A 13,184-nucleotide genomic window follows, 5' to 3' on the forward strand; every position below is an offset into this window, starting at 1 on the left:
CCTGGCAAATATCTCCTGATGGTGTTTAAGTCCTCAGCTCCCAGTGAAATCAGAAGGCCTAAGTTAGCCTGGAAGATCTGGCTTGAATGAAGCAGGACGTGGTCACGCTCCAAGTAGCACGGTGGTAGAGAAGACAACAATCCTAAATCTCCTGAATCCCAGCCTTGTGCTCTTTCTTCTGAAGTTCATGAGTGCTTAATCTTTGAGAAACTTAACCTAAGATTTCCATGTTTGTTTAAAGTTTTAAAACAAAACCTAATCACCTGCAGGCAATCATACATGGCTTTTTTTGTCAGACCCAGATGCAAAACACCCCTAAACCTGCTCTGCAGATCTGCTGACACAGAGGAGACTAAGTGCTATTTTGCTGGTCTTTCTAAACCCCTTTTTGATTTTTTCCTGGGTTCATGTAAGGTTCACAAGTGAGAGTGTTGGTCCTTTGAGTATGACTGTCCATTTTAAGTGCCACTTTCTGCATTAAAGGACAAGCTGCAAAAAGGGCAGTATGGACAGTAACGCTGAAGGGCTTGCTCATGGCCCAGGGCCCCACCAGCTTCATTTGAGATATGTTTTTCACCTGATATAGTTAAAGCATCACAGAGGGTGGTGTGGAGGTTAGAGCCATTTTAACCAAGCATGATGCTGTTGGCTCCAGAGAGCAACAAATCCAGAGCAATTGGCCTTCTGTGAGTGGCAGAGGGGAAGGACCTACTTCTTTTTCGACCTGCTGTCCCACCTTGGTTTGTAATTGCCTGCTTGGTCTTGACACTAAGAGGTCGGACTCTGTCCCCGAGGTGTGGATACAGAGTCACTGCACGAGCCACAGGCACCCTCTGGGCACCAAATTCCTGCAGGCCAAAAAAATCAGGTATACCTATAAACAAAACATAGAATCACTCAATAAATGAAGGTCAGAAAATAATCAAGAGATAAGGTCAGAAGGGACTGTCTGACCCAATCCCTATCCAAAAAACAGCCAGCTTTAAAGTCAGAGTAAGCCTTTGTTGGGAGAGCTTTGCACATCCCTGCAGGAGACACCAACCCTATGAAAGTTGTTTGCTAATGTTTAATTTGGATTTCCTTATGTATGACTTCTGTTTGGTGCCTCTCATCCTTTCACTGTGCACTCCCAAAATGAGTCTGGCTCTGTATTTCCTGCAAGGTAGTGTCAGACAGCAGTAAGGTCTCCTTTCAGCCCTCTCTTCTTCAGGCTGGACGAACCCAGCTCTTGTCCTTTCCTGGTCTGCCACATACTTCTGTTGGACTTGCTCTGGTACCAAGGACCCTACAACTGGACATGGCAAACTTAGATGTGGCATCACAAATGCTTCATGTTTTCTTCCAGAGAGGGTGAAAATTTGTTTGGTTTGGTCATAATCTAGGTTCTCTAAATTTAAGAACTCTTGCTTTTCCTGATAAAATACACTACTGACTAATGCTGGACATCTGATACTCAGAAGGATCCTTCAGCTGACCCCACGTGGCTGTTCCCTTCTTCTTAGCTGGTTTCTAGTTGTCAGAGCAGGGAGGATCCCGAACAACCTTTTATTGAGAGAAGTAGGACAAAATCCAGCCTAATTACCACTCTAGCAGAGCGAGGGCAATCTGGAACAGAAGTCTACGCTGAGCTGTGGGTGGTGGTAGAGGTTGCAGGCCTCGCACAGGAGTCTCATGATGTCTCTTAAGCCCCTACATGCCTCTTCCCCGTTTTAAAAGGCAAAACCTGTGCTTGTCCTTACCTCAGTGCCCGCAGAGCACAGCCTGTGGCAGCGATCTTGGGCCACACTTTGGTGCCACTCCTCTTTTCCTCCAAATGAGCGGAGTCATGCCAGGTGAGCCAGGCCGCTTCTCGCACCCCGCTTTCCTTGCCCCTCCAGGCACAGGTGCCGGTCCCACACTCATCCTCTCTCTTCCACACGGTTCGTTCTCCCCCATTGTCTCCTTTTTATTTGTTCCTTTTGTAACAAGCTCCACCTTGGTTCTGCGAGGGTGACACAGGCTTCAGCCCAGCGGGGCGCGTGGTCCAGTTTTCCCCACATGTTTCCTTCAGGGTGGCCTCCGTGCATTGGGAAAACATTGCAGTAAAAGCCGACCGGGACTGAAGGCTGAGCTGGCTCTTATTCTGGTAAGTAATCAGGTCACATAAACGCTATTAGACACGATCAGTTTCATGACCTCTGCAGGCAAATTCTTCAGCAAGGAGGGCAAAGCCTTTGGTGCTCTGCTTCATGGCAGAGCAGAGCTTTGTGCATTCCTCGGCCAACTCCTATTGCATTTGAGGCAAACACATTTGCCTCTGGGCAGGGAGGCAGGGGCACTGCAGCCAGCTTTGCAAAGCCTGGCTTGTTCCTCTGTACCCTATCCCCGGGACTCTTTGCCTCCATCCCTCTATCCATCCCTCCCTCCCTGCGGGTCTGAGGCAAGCTGAGACACGTGGCCAGCCTCTGGAGCAGGAGCCAGTGCACACCAGCAGTTTTCAGCCTCAGGATGTTTCCCTTTGAACAGCTTGACAGCAAAAGCTTTCATCCTGGAGAAGACTGACTTGCATCTGCGGCTCGTCCGCCCATGTTACTGGGATTTGCACACCAGTGGCTAAAACCTGGCTTTTTTAAGGTCAAGTGCTGGAGTGGGGTGGAGCTGCCGAGATGGCCTTCACCCCGGCTTCAATCCCCTGCCTGAAAGGTCTCACAAGACAGCCCTGGATATACGGGATGCCTTATAGCTGATTTGCACCTTGGCAAAGCTGCTTAGTATTCATCCTTCAGGGCCAATTGCTGGCTATCATACAGAGCAGGGGCAATTTATGAGGAAGAAAAGGCATCTTTTTGAAAAATAAACTGGTTTGGGTTTTTTCCCCCTCCAAAAAGCCTGCGAGGCAGAGTGACAGGATGCATGAAGAGAACATTTATGCAGACGAGCAGCATGGCCTATTTAAGAGCAAAGTGAAAGAGCAATTATTCTGCAGCTCCATTCTGATGTTAACCAAAAATAAAAAATGTCAGGGCTCGGCAAAAGGACCACATGCAGCCAAGGAAGCAGCACTGGCAGTGGGGGTGTTACACTGGCAAAGGGTCCCTGAGTGGGAAGCAATTGAATGCTGAGGCTCCCACTCAAAATCACCAACCCAGGGTTTGCAGGAGCAATTGCCATGAGTAAGAGCATTAAAACCCCTCTGCGAGACAGGCTGGAGGCAGTACGGGAATAAAGCCAATTACTGTTGTAGTCATTTCCCCATCCAGGAAGCCAGGGCTAACTCTGCCCTCTGTTTCTGGCCAGCTGAGCTTGCACAGCCAACGCTGCACCTCAGACAAGGCACGTGGCAAAGCTGCCTGTACGTTCTGGGGGCACAACCCAGCAGCTCTTAGGGAAAAACTTTGGAAGCCTTTGCAGAAGCCCCCACCAACTTATGGTAAGAGAGAGCCATCAGTTTTGCCTACAAAACAGCTATTTTATCTTTTTTTATTTTGATGCTTAAAGGAGCTTTTATTTATCCTGGTTTCAGAGAGGGGAGGAAGACACTAAGCTTAAGAGACAAGGCTACCTTCTCTGTTACACAGGTTTCTGAGCAGAAACCTCACCAAGATGAGCAAGAGCAGCTCAAACAGTGTCAGAATACCTGCAAGTTTCAGCACAGGTGGCCCTCTATCCCCACCCTCCACTCTCTGCAGTGGTGATGTACAGTGGAATTCCCTGCTCCTGCATGTCTAGAAAGTGATTGTTAAAAATTGACCTGCATTTGTGAACTCTGAGGCCCTCAGAAGCAGATTACCAGAGTAGCCTGCTGAATAGCTCCCAGATAGCAGAAAGTTAGCTCTCCTGAAGTCCAGGGTAGCAACTCTGCTCTCCTTTTTTCTCATTACACTGAGAAACAAAGTAAACCGTTCCATGATCACAGTGGCCCACCACCACATCCCCCACGAGTCTCTCTCATGCACCTTGGGGCAGAAGGGTCAGCTGCATGCGGCCAAACTCCATTGTGAGCCCCATCCCACAGCCATTAAACAGGCCAGATTCAGGAGCATGGATGTAACCCTGGGCTCCTGACACCAGTTGGGTGCATTTCTCCTGGAGCAAATGCCTGCTGCAGATGAGAGGATTTACGCTTTCAGCTTCACACTGCTGTTTACAATCAGTGCAGTGGGGGACAAAAGCATCTCTGTGCCTCATGGAGGCATGGAAGTAATTATAAAGAGAATTCTTAAGTGCTCAGATAACTTGACTCTTAAGACCCATCTACACAGTGTAGCTACCTCCTTGAGTCATGGTCTGCAAGCTCAGAAAGAGAAGCAAAAAAGCCCCATGCCACAAACAACCCCACAGCTGGATACTGGGAGAATAGGACAGCTTTCCCTCTCAGCAGGACAGGGAGTGATACACGTGGCTGCATTCACCCTTTCTCCAGGGACATGTTCAGCGCAAAGGAAAAAGCGCTGGAAAGAGAAGGGCAGTGCACAGCACCAGAGGCAGAGAAGAGCCCCATCAGAAGCAGTGGTGTCAAGCTTGGCTATCAGACTCCAGCAGGTGTGCCTCCATTGGGATGCAATTCCATTTGTAGGTAGTACAACTGAGGGAAAATTTGATAAAAATAGGTAAAATTGGTAATCAGTTGATAGTTGATCATTTTGTCCATTGGTCTCCCTGCAAAGACCATGCAGCAAGAACCTCCTTCAGCTGCCTGCACCTGGGTCTCTCACTGCCACCAGAGCCACCCACAACTACTTGTGGCAGCAATGCAGAGATAGAAAATAAGGTTCAAGACCTACAGAAGACATCCACATGCTTGGAGAGGCAGCTGGAGGCCTGTTGGGATGTACCAAGGTTCCCCAAATGGTGCCGGACATCTACACAGGGGCTGCTTGAATCAAGGCCCCTGCCTACAACAATAACAGAGCATTAAGGAGGACAGGAGGAGACAGCAGCTTATCAAGGAATTGCAATGATGAATCTCAAAGGGGGGTGTCCTATAGTTCTTGTTCTGCCTGCCTAAAGAGGACATTTGTATCAGCGGTGGGAATGAAAGGCCACCAGCTGAAGCACAGTCCTGTGGGACATCTAAGGCCCAGCAACAATGGCTGGGTTGGGGCAGGAGATGGAGACATAGTCCCACCTCACCAGCATTCACTGGGAGCTGCTGGAGACAAAGAATATTCTGAGTTGGAAGGGACCCACAAGAACCATTGAGACACACAAGCAAAAGCCTTGAAGGCAGGGACAGGGAAGGGGTGAACCTTGTTGCTTGGCTTGTGATTTGTCCATGTATGTTCATCTGGAAGCTTTTTGCTGCTGTTCTCTTTTCAGCTGTCACTTCAGCACGAGGATGTGAAGTTTCAGAGGAAAGGAGAAGCACTCTCAGCCTACCTTCAAACCACAAGCTGTGGTTTTGTTTAAAACAGAAAAAAGAGATACGCCTGGCAAGGAAGGACAACCTCAACCCTCAATGGTGGTGGTAGCTTCAGAGGTCCTTTGGCCCAAGCAGATGCCCCAAGTACCTCAGGGAGGACAAGAAGCCAGTTTCCAGGCAGAGGAAGCAGGACAAGGGCACGGCTGAGCTGCTGAGGCCTGTTGTGCTGGGTGAGATTTCCACCAGTGCTCGGGTCCAAGCCTCAGGTTTCTCCTGGGCTGTAGCACAGCCAAGTTCAGCCCTGCTTTGGCCCTTGGGCAGCAGAAGGATCCAGAACACATGTGCACTTCCACCATGTGCCATGCCAGTCTAGAGCTCAGCCACCCTCCTGCCACCCACTTAGCTCCAGTGACCACTGAAGTGACCACCTTGCCTACGCCCGAGTTTCCACTTCAATTCCACAAGGGACAGAAACAGCAGCGACTCTCCTGTCCAATGCCCCATGTCCTGGACACGGGCAGGCCTTGTCTCCCCACCGCAGCTGACGCTCCCCACGGGTGTGAAGACAAGGGCAATCTGCTTGATGTTCATAAGAAATTGAATCTGCAGAGAGAGTTTGTCTCCAACTACATTTTTTGAACTTTTAAAGCTTTTTGAGCCAAAACACGGCATTATCCAAACAGAACATGTTGCTATAATAAACAACACAGAATGAAAATACATAAACTAATTAAAAGAGAAATAACTTACAGCCAGTGAAACCCAAAACAACAGGACGGAGCAAGGTCTTTGTGGACACACTGAGGCAGACGAACAGCAGCATGAGACTCACAGGGAGATGAAATGGAGGGAAACCACAGGAAAAGGGCATAACCGGGAAGAGAAAGTGTTGTCCAATGCACCCAGCAGCAGGCCTGGAAGCAGGGATTTTGTGTCTGATCCCATTGCCTCACTGTGAGAGGCAAGAACATGGGAAGTGGTAGTACAGTATGGTTTGTGGCCAAAAGTTAGATGAGACCCAACAGAGGCAGCACAATGGAAGTGGAGATGAAGGGGAAAATGAACTTTTTTTCCGTTTGGATAAGTGTGCCCAGCTGAGCCCAGGTTGCTCCTCACACTATTGCACACCCCACTGGTGAGAGTCCAGCCAGAGCTACTCTGTTCTCCACAGATAAAACAAAGGGCAGGCAAAGCCCTAGGCTGGGAACAAGGAGCCTGTAGGATTGGAACTCTCTGGAAATAAAACAACCACCACTCAACGCATTTGCATTCATATTTGTGAGGCAGCAGCACAGGATTGTCACTGCTCCTTGTCTCACGGAAGGAAAAGTGACCTTTTAGACCCTGAGTGCTGACAAGCGCAGGCAAGTGAGTTTTTAGCTGGGACTACAGTATCTGTAAACTAGAGAAATCTATTTTGCTTTCTTTGATAAGGCAACTGCAGTCTGATGCCGAATCTGCCCTCTTTCACCTGTCCCTGCTGCCTCAGGGACACAATGTAATAACTTATTTTAATAGGTCTCAAGTGAGCAGTGAAATCCATAACCACACAGTTTGATGGCTTCCTGCTGCAAAAACACTTTGTGTGGAAGTGGGGCTGCAAAGCCCCGTTTGCTTCACTGGAGTGCCCCAGTCGGCTCAACCAGCATCAGGTTCCTTTGGCTCTCCATTTGTTACATGACAGAAATCAGTTCCAGAGTACCTGGGAACCAGCTTTAATACACAGTATTTAGTGACTCTATTGGCTACATTTTAGGCTGAGTCTTTCCATCTCTTCTTCCCTTTTCCAGCTGTATTTTGCTCTTTGGCCTTGCTGCAATTGTCAAGCACTGCAGACCGGGTGAACTCCATCTTTATTTGCCGCCTGATGTTTTTCAGTCCACAGTTGATGCAGAACCCATGAGAAGGAAACCATGACTTACCTGGGAGGGGTTTTCAGACAGCACATTGCAGAAGGGACCTCAATTGAGATGAAGAGATGCTTGCCAGGGGGATGCAGGACAGTGAGGCTGCCCCGTGAGGGAGAGGGACCCTGGCCTCCCCACAGCCCCCCAGCAGAGCCAGCAGCTGGACACTGGTCCATCAACAGCCCCAGACCAAGAGCAGCAATGGGGCAGGTCCAAGGACCACCCAGAGGTCTGGGCAGGAGCAGCAGGAGAGGAAGACACCAAAATATGGGCCTGAAACCCACCTAGAAAGACCCAGCCAGCACTTAGCTGGGATGAGGCACACAGCCAACACTGACCAGCCAGCACCAAAGCCTCTGGCTGAGCTGAACTGGGGCTGCTTGGGCCCAGGAAAGGCTGGGCAGGCTCATTAAGGCCCATTAGTGCTCCCAAGGCCCAGCTGTTCATTTCTGCATCAGCTTTGGCTTGTTTTCCCCTCATCCTTTGCCGAGGAGCAGCCACCCCGCTGGTGCTCTGCTCTACGCAGCTCAGCTCCCACTCGGGGATAGCGCAGGCAGCTGCCGTGGCTCCCCCGCCATCCCTCCCTCTCCAGCCTTTTAAACTCTCATGTTTTCTTGTATCAAAGGCAGGGCCAGCTGTAAAAATAATATCCTGGCATGGATGGAACTCACGGCACAATATGCAAACACCTAAGCAGAGCACAGCGAGGCTGCGTGCGGCGAGAGAGAGAGAGCGTTTGAAGCAAAATTAATTTTGTTTAATTTTATTAAAGAACCAAGGGTGCTTCCCAGATTTTAAGTGGCAACAGGAGGAGCCTGGCATGCCCCTCCATCAGAGACAGACAGGAAGAGCTCATGGACCAAAGGGAAGAGAGCATATGGAATGTGTTACCCATGTCTGTCATTGAAGTAAGGAGCTTTAAAGAGTTCAGAAGGAAACTAGATACATTTCCAAACATAAAAAGGCTGAAAAATACGGGGTGAGTGACAATGCCCAGTGGGGAGGGAAGAGGACTCCCATCGCCTTCCCTCTGACTGAGAAAGCCTGAAGCACTAAAGTCTTTTGAATATGGAAGTTGTCGAAAACTGGTTAAAGATGTGCACTGAAGAGCTGAAAGATGAAACTTGAAGGCATTAATCAAGAAGGGGTTTTTGGGAAATAAAAAAAGTAAGGGCCCAAATAAATGATTAAACTTTCTAGGTGCCCATGCTCTGGCAATACACACCATTGGAAATGTCGGGCTGGCTCGACCGACTGTGTCCCAACCCAGGCTCTACTTTCTAGCAAGAAGACTACTGGCTTGGTGCTTTTAAAATAGGTCAAAAAGCAGAAACAATTGAAGTTTGTAAATGAAGCTTCTGCAGCACAGACCATCAGCAAGCAGTCCTGGCCCCCTGTGGCTCCTGATCATAGCACCCACTCCTCTGCCAGCAGGAGCAGCAGGAAGCTCACCCCCACCCATGTGCAAACAAAAACTTGCTCTGAAGCTCTCTAGTGCTGTGCACGTCACCTGCCACTGGCCAGGAGGTGGCATCCCCCTGCCCGCGGGGGTCCCAGGTGCTCTGGAAAGAGCAGGGAGGTGAGGGCAGATCACCAGCTAAATGCAGGTTGAGATGTACCCTGCCAGCCACAGGATGGTCCCTGGTCCCTGCTGAAGTGAACTAAACATCTCCTGCTTCTGTTGTCTTTGCTGATGGGGCTGTCGGTGCAAATGAAAACACAGCTCACACAGGTGCCTGAAAAAGCTTAGAAACTGAACATCAGCATTCTCTGTCTTCAAGCTCTCGTGCCAGGTGTTGGGCAGCAGTCCCTGCATTCCGAGCCCAAAGGCAGAGCACTGATCAGGAGATGAGTGCCCTGCTCCTGCCAGGTCTGCACTGGGCAGTGAAGCACAGCACCTTCCCACCAGCTGTCCCATGCAGGCAGTGGTACTAGGAACCTGCTGGCAATAGATGGCAATAAAAGCATTACAATATTCCCTTCCACAGTCAATAACAAAACTCAGGAAAGTGCTGTTGTTAGTCTCCAGCAACTTGGCTAGACATCTCTGGCTTGGACAAAGGGCAGCTGCTCTTCCCAGTGGTGCTGGAGGCACGACAGCCTTTGGGAATCAAGCTTTAGTTGTCGAGTATCCAAGTACATTTGCTTTCCTGCCTAACTCTGAATTAACATCCCATTCTTTGCCTCCTCCAACTAAGAACATGCTAGAAATGCGATATCCTTCCTCAGAAAGGAAGGAAAATGTGGTTTCAGCGTGCAGTGAGAATTCCCAGCTCCCATTTAGCTGCCTTTGCAATGGCAGGTACTTACAGGCTCACACTCTGATAGCTACCCCCTTGCACTGGTTATTTTATTTTGAATTAGCAAGTTGTACTATCATTTGGGAGTTTGCATATCACAGATTAAAGCATTTCAAATGGCCCTCCAAATCCTTCATAACAATGTTTAAGCCATGAACCATAACATTACAGTCTCTGACACCTTCATCATGTGCATGGTTTTAACACACATGGGAAAGAGACTTGGAAAGGATAACCAGGGCAAAAGTGAGATGAAAAAAAATCCCAGGCAAACACATAAATGAGAAATGGAAAACAAATCAAAGGGAGACAACACCCAGAAGAGTGTCTTAGCTAGCTCTGTGTAGCCATAACAATTACCAACACTGTAAGGTTTTGAATGTATTGTTCTAGTCTGTCCCCTGGCCACATAACTCAACCCTATGCAGATTGCTGGAAGGGCCCATCTCCTCTCTTATGTGTCTGATCTGGTCAACTGCACTGTGGTGACAGGCAGAATTCAGCTGGTTTTGTACCAAATTGGTGCAGTTGCTCTTTGAAGTTCTGTGCTATGAAATTGATCTGAGCTGTGGTAAGAAATCAAGTGATGTGTGGAAATTGTCTCCCCACAATGCCTGTTCCTATTCTTTTGGTGCTGCCATTGCTTTCCCCTGCCCTCCTCTCCTCATGTTACTGCTCTTTTCATCTGTGATCTTTATTTTGTACGCTGACAGAGGCCAGGATTTACATGCCTGGTTTGAAATACCCAGGAGTCCTTATCAAGATGTACCAATCTGGTCTTAAAGGAGCAATTAAAATAAGTCCCATGATGTTTTGATCCAGAAGTCTTGCCACTGCTAAGCTGTCTGCTCTTTTGCTGGGGCATGTGCATATCCTATAAAAAAACATTTTAAAGAAAGGAAAGGAGCATTCTGATAGCAACACAATTACTTTTATACATCATATTTACTCAGCCTAGACATGCCATCAGTTTCAAACCTTAGCTTTGGTCAAAACAAGAAAAAAAATCTGAAGCTGCTGAAATGGCATCAAGCTACAAATTATGTAAAATAAGATTATTTTAATGTAATATTTTACTATATAAATTATATTTTATTATGTATTGCATAAGAAGTTCCTAAGCAGTACTTTAATACCAAAGCTAAGTGGCAAGTAAGTTTTTAAAGCAACAATGCCCATCTTTCCATAGTCACACCAATGAGCATTTGGTAGGAGTTAATTCTTGTCTTTGTATCCGTCTTCAACATCCTCTGCCTCAGGAAAAAAGCATCCTTTAAAAGTCAATAAGAAATGGACATTTTAGATCAAAGTTCTAAGATGAATGCACAAGTGGTTAAGATACAGCTTTCCTTTGACCAAGTTCAGCACTTTTTTTCAGCCTGTGCTCTTGTACCTTGTGTTGTTGATTAATTCATACAACAGTGACCCTTTACACCATTCAGGGAACACATATCAATATTAAATATAAAAGTTTTATTATGTTCTGTCTCTTGGGCAAAATGTTCCCGAGCATGAGATATTCCAGATAAATGTCTGATCTGTGGACCTTCAGGCTAAGTAGAGATAAGTAAGAGACATTATCCTCAAAGATAACCAGACTGCCTCAGGAATTACTCTCAAAAAAAAAAAAAAAAAAAAAAAAAAAAAAAAGGCTCCACAGTGCTCAGAAAGCATTCCTCATTGTATGAGTGCAAGTATCTAGAACCATTTTAATCCTCAACAGTTCTTAAGATGCAGCTTTCACATCTAGCTGCAATTCTCTAGGTCTTCACTATTCATTGTGACACTTGAGCTATTTTAGCTCTGGTTTGGGTTGGAAGGGACCTTTAAAGGTCATCTAATCCAACCTCGCTGCAATGAGCAGGAACACCTTCCACTAGATTAGATTGCTCAGAGCCCCCTCCAACCTGACTTTGAATGTCTCCTGGGATGGGGTACCTACCTCCTCTCCAGGCATCCCATGCCAGTGTTTTACCACCCATATAGTAAAGAATTTATTCCTAAGATCTAATCTAAATCATCCTTCTTTTAGTTTAAAAACACCTTCCTGGTAGGCAGCCTTAAGTACCAGAGGCCACAATAACATCTCCCCAGAGTCTTCTTTTGTCCAGGCTGAACAAGCCTGTCCCAGCTTTCCCAGCCTTTCCTCACAGGAGAGGCACTCCAGCCCTCTGATCAATCTTTCATGGCCCTTCTCTGGACCCACTCCAGCAGGTCCACATCCTTCTTATGTTGGGGAGCCATCCCAGAGCTGGACACAGTACTCAGCTGGGATCTCACCACAGAGGAGTAGAGGGGGAGAATCACCTCCCTCAACCTGCTGGCCACACAGTTACCATGCTTTTTTTTTTTTTTGAGAGACAAGTAGTACGCTCATCATGTGAGAAAACATAAACATGAAAAAACTCAGCAGAAACGAGCATTACAAAGTCACAAGTCAAAACTTACTTAGATGGCATGAAGATGCTGAAACCAAATTAAGCTGAAGCATCTGAGATTACCTCAGTTGTTAAAGCATGGTGCAAATAACACCAAGGTCGTGGGTTTGATTACTTAAGAGTTGGACTTGATGATCCTTGTGGGGCCCCTCCAACTCAGAAAATTCTGTGATTTCTGTGATCTTACGTTGGTACATCAGAAGGTCCCGTGTATTCCACTGGTGGAGTTATGCTGCCACCTATTGTGAGGATGAACCTGACACTCGTTATTTTGCTAGGCAACGTTTGCAATAATTACCAGTTGTCTTTTTCTCTTTTTTGTATTAGAAGTACTTTCTTCTGAAACATCTGCTACTGATCAATGGTGGTGAGAGGCTGCAGGCATAGGTGGCCTTTCAGCCTGAGCAAATATAAGTGTTCATACATTCTGATCTCTAATCTACCACAATGCACAGTTTAATTTGGCTCTGATGCTGTCAGCTCAAAAGCTGGTCCAAAATGAGAACCCTGTTTGTCTACTCCCATCAGTGGCTGAGGAATGCAGCCATGGGCAGAGGCAACACGCTCCCCCAGCATAATGCTCCCTAATGTGCTTTTCCTTCCCCCCTCCCTTTTGCAAGGAGCACGGGACTATAGATTAGTTCCACAAACTGAGACAGCACTTGAGCTATAGTACAAACTCACGACTGTGCCTTCAGGACACCTCTTCTTCCCCCCAAGTACGAGGTCAGTCCACATGGCCTTTATATATACCGTGCCTGACTCCAGCAGTTACCAGCCCTGAGCAGAACGCTTTGTTGCCCAAAGCTACTTTTTTGTGTGCACAGAATTTAGGCAAACTTATTTTAGGAGAGCCTCAGGAGTCCCAGGCCAGCACACCTCCAGAGGCTCACAACATAAGCAAAACTGAAACTTTGCTTATGGTACTTCTGCCTCTCTAAAACTGAAGTAGCTTGGCACCGGTCAAGTTCTGCTGCTCTCAATGTACCTTTGCCCACCTTTTTACTTCCCCTCTGCCTTAGCACAACACAGACATGCTCTGTTCCTTCACCTCGCCAGTGGTATCAGCTAAGCCAAGACCTAGGCACTAGGCCATCCCTGCCACCTTAAGGTCACTTAACTGGGAAAACGAGGCCGTCTGTTCAGACACAGCAAGCAGCGTGCATCATCACACTCCCGTATGCTCCCTCCTTCCAAT

Source organism: Aphelocoma coerulescens, chromosome 2, assembly GCF_041296385.1.
Source record: "Aphelocoma coerulescens isolate FSJ_1873_10779 chromosome 2, UR_Acoe_1.0, whole genome shotgun sequence".
Taxonomy (NCBI): Eukaryota; Metazoa; Chordata; class Aves; order Passeriformes; family Corvidae; genus Aphelocoma; species Aphelocoma coerulescens.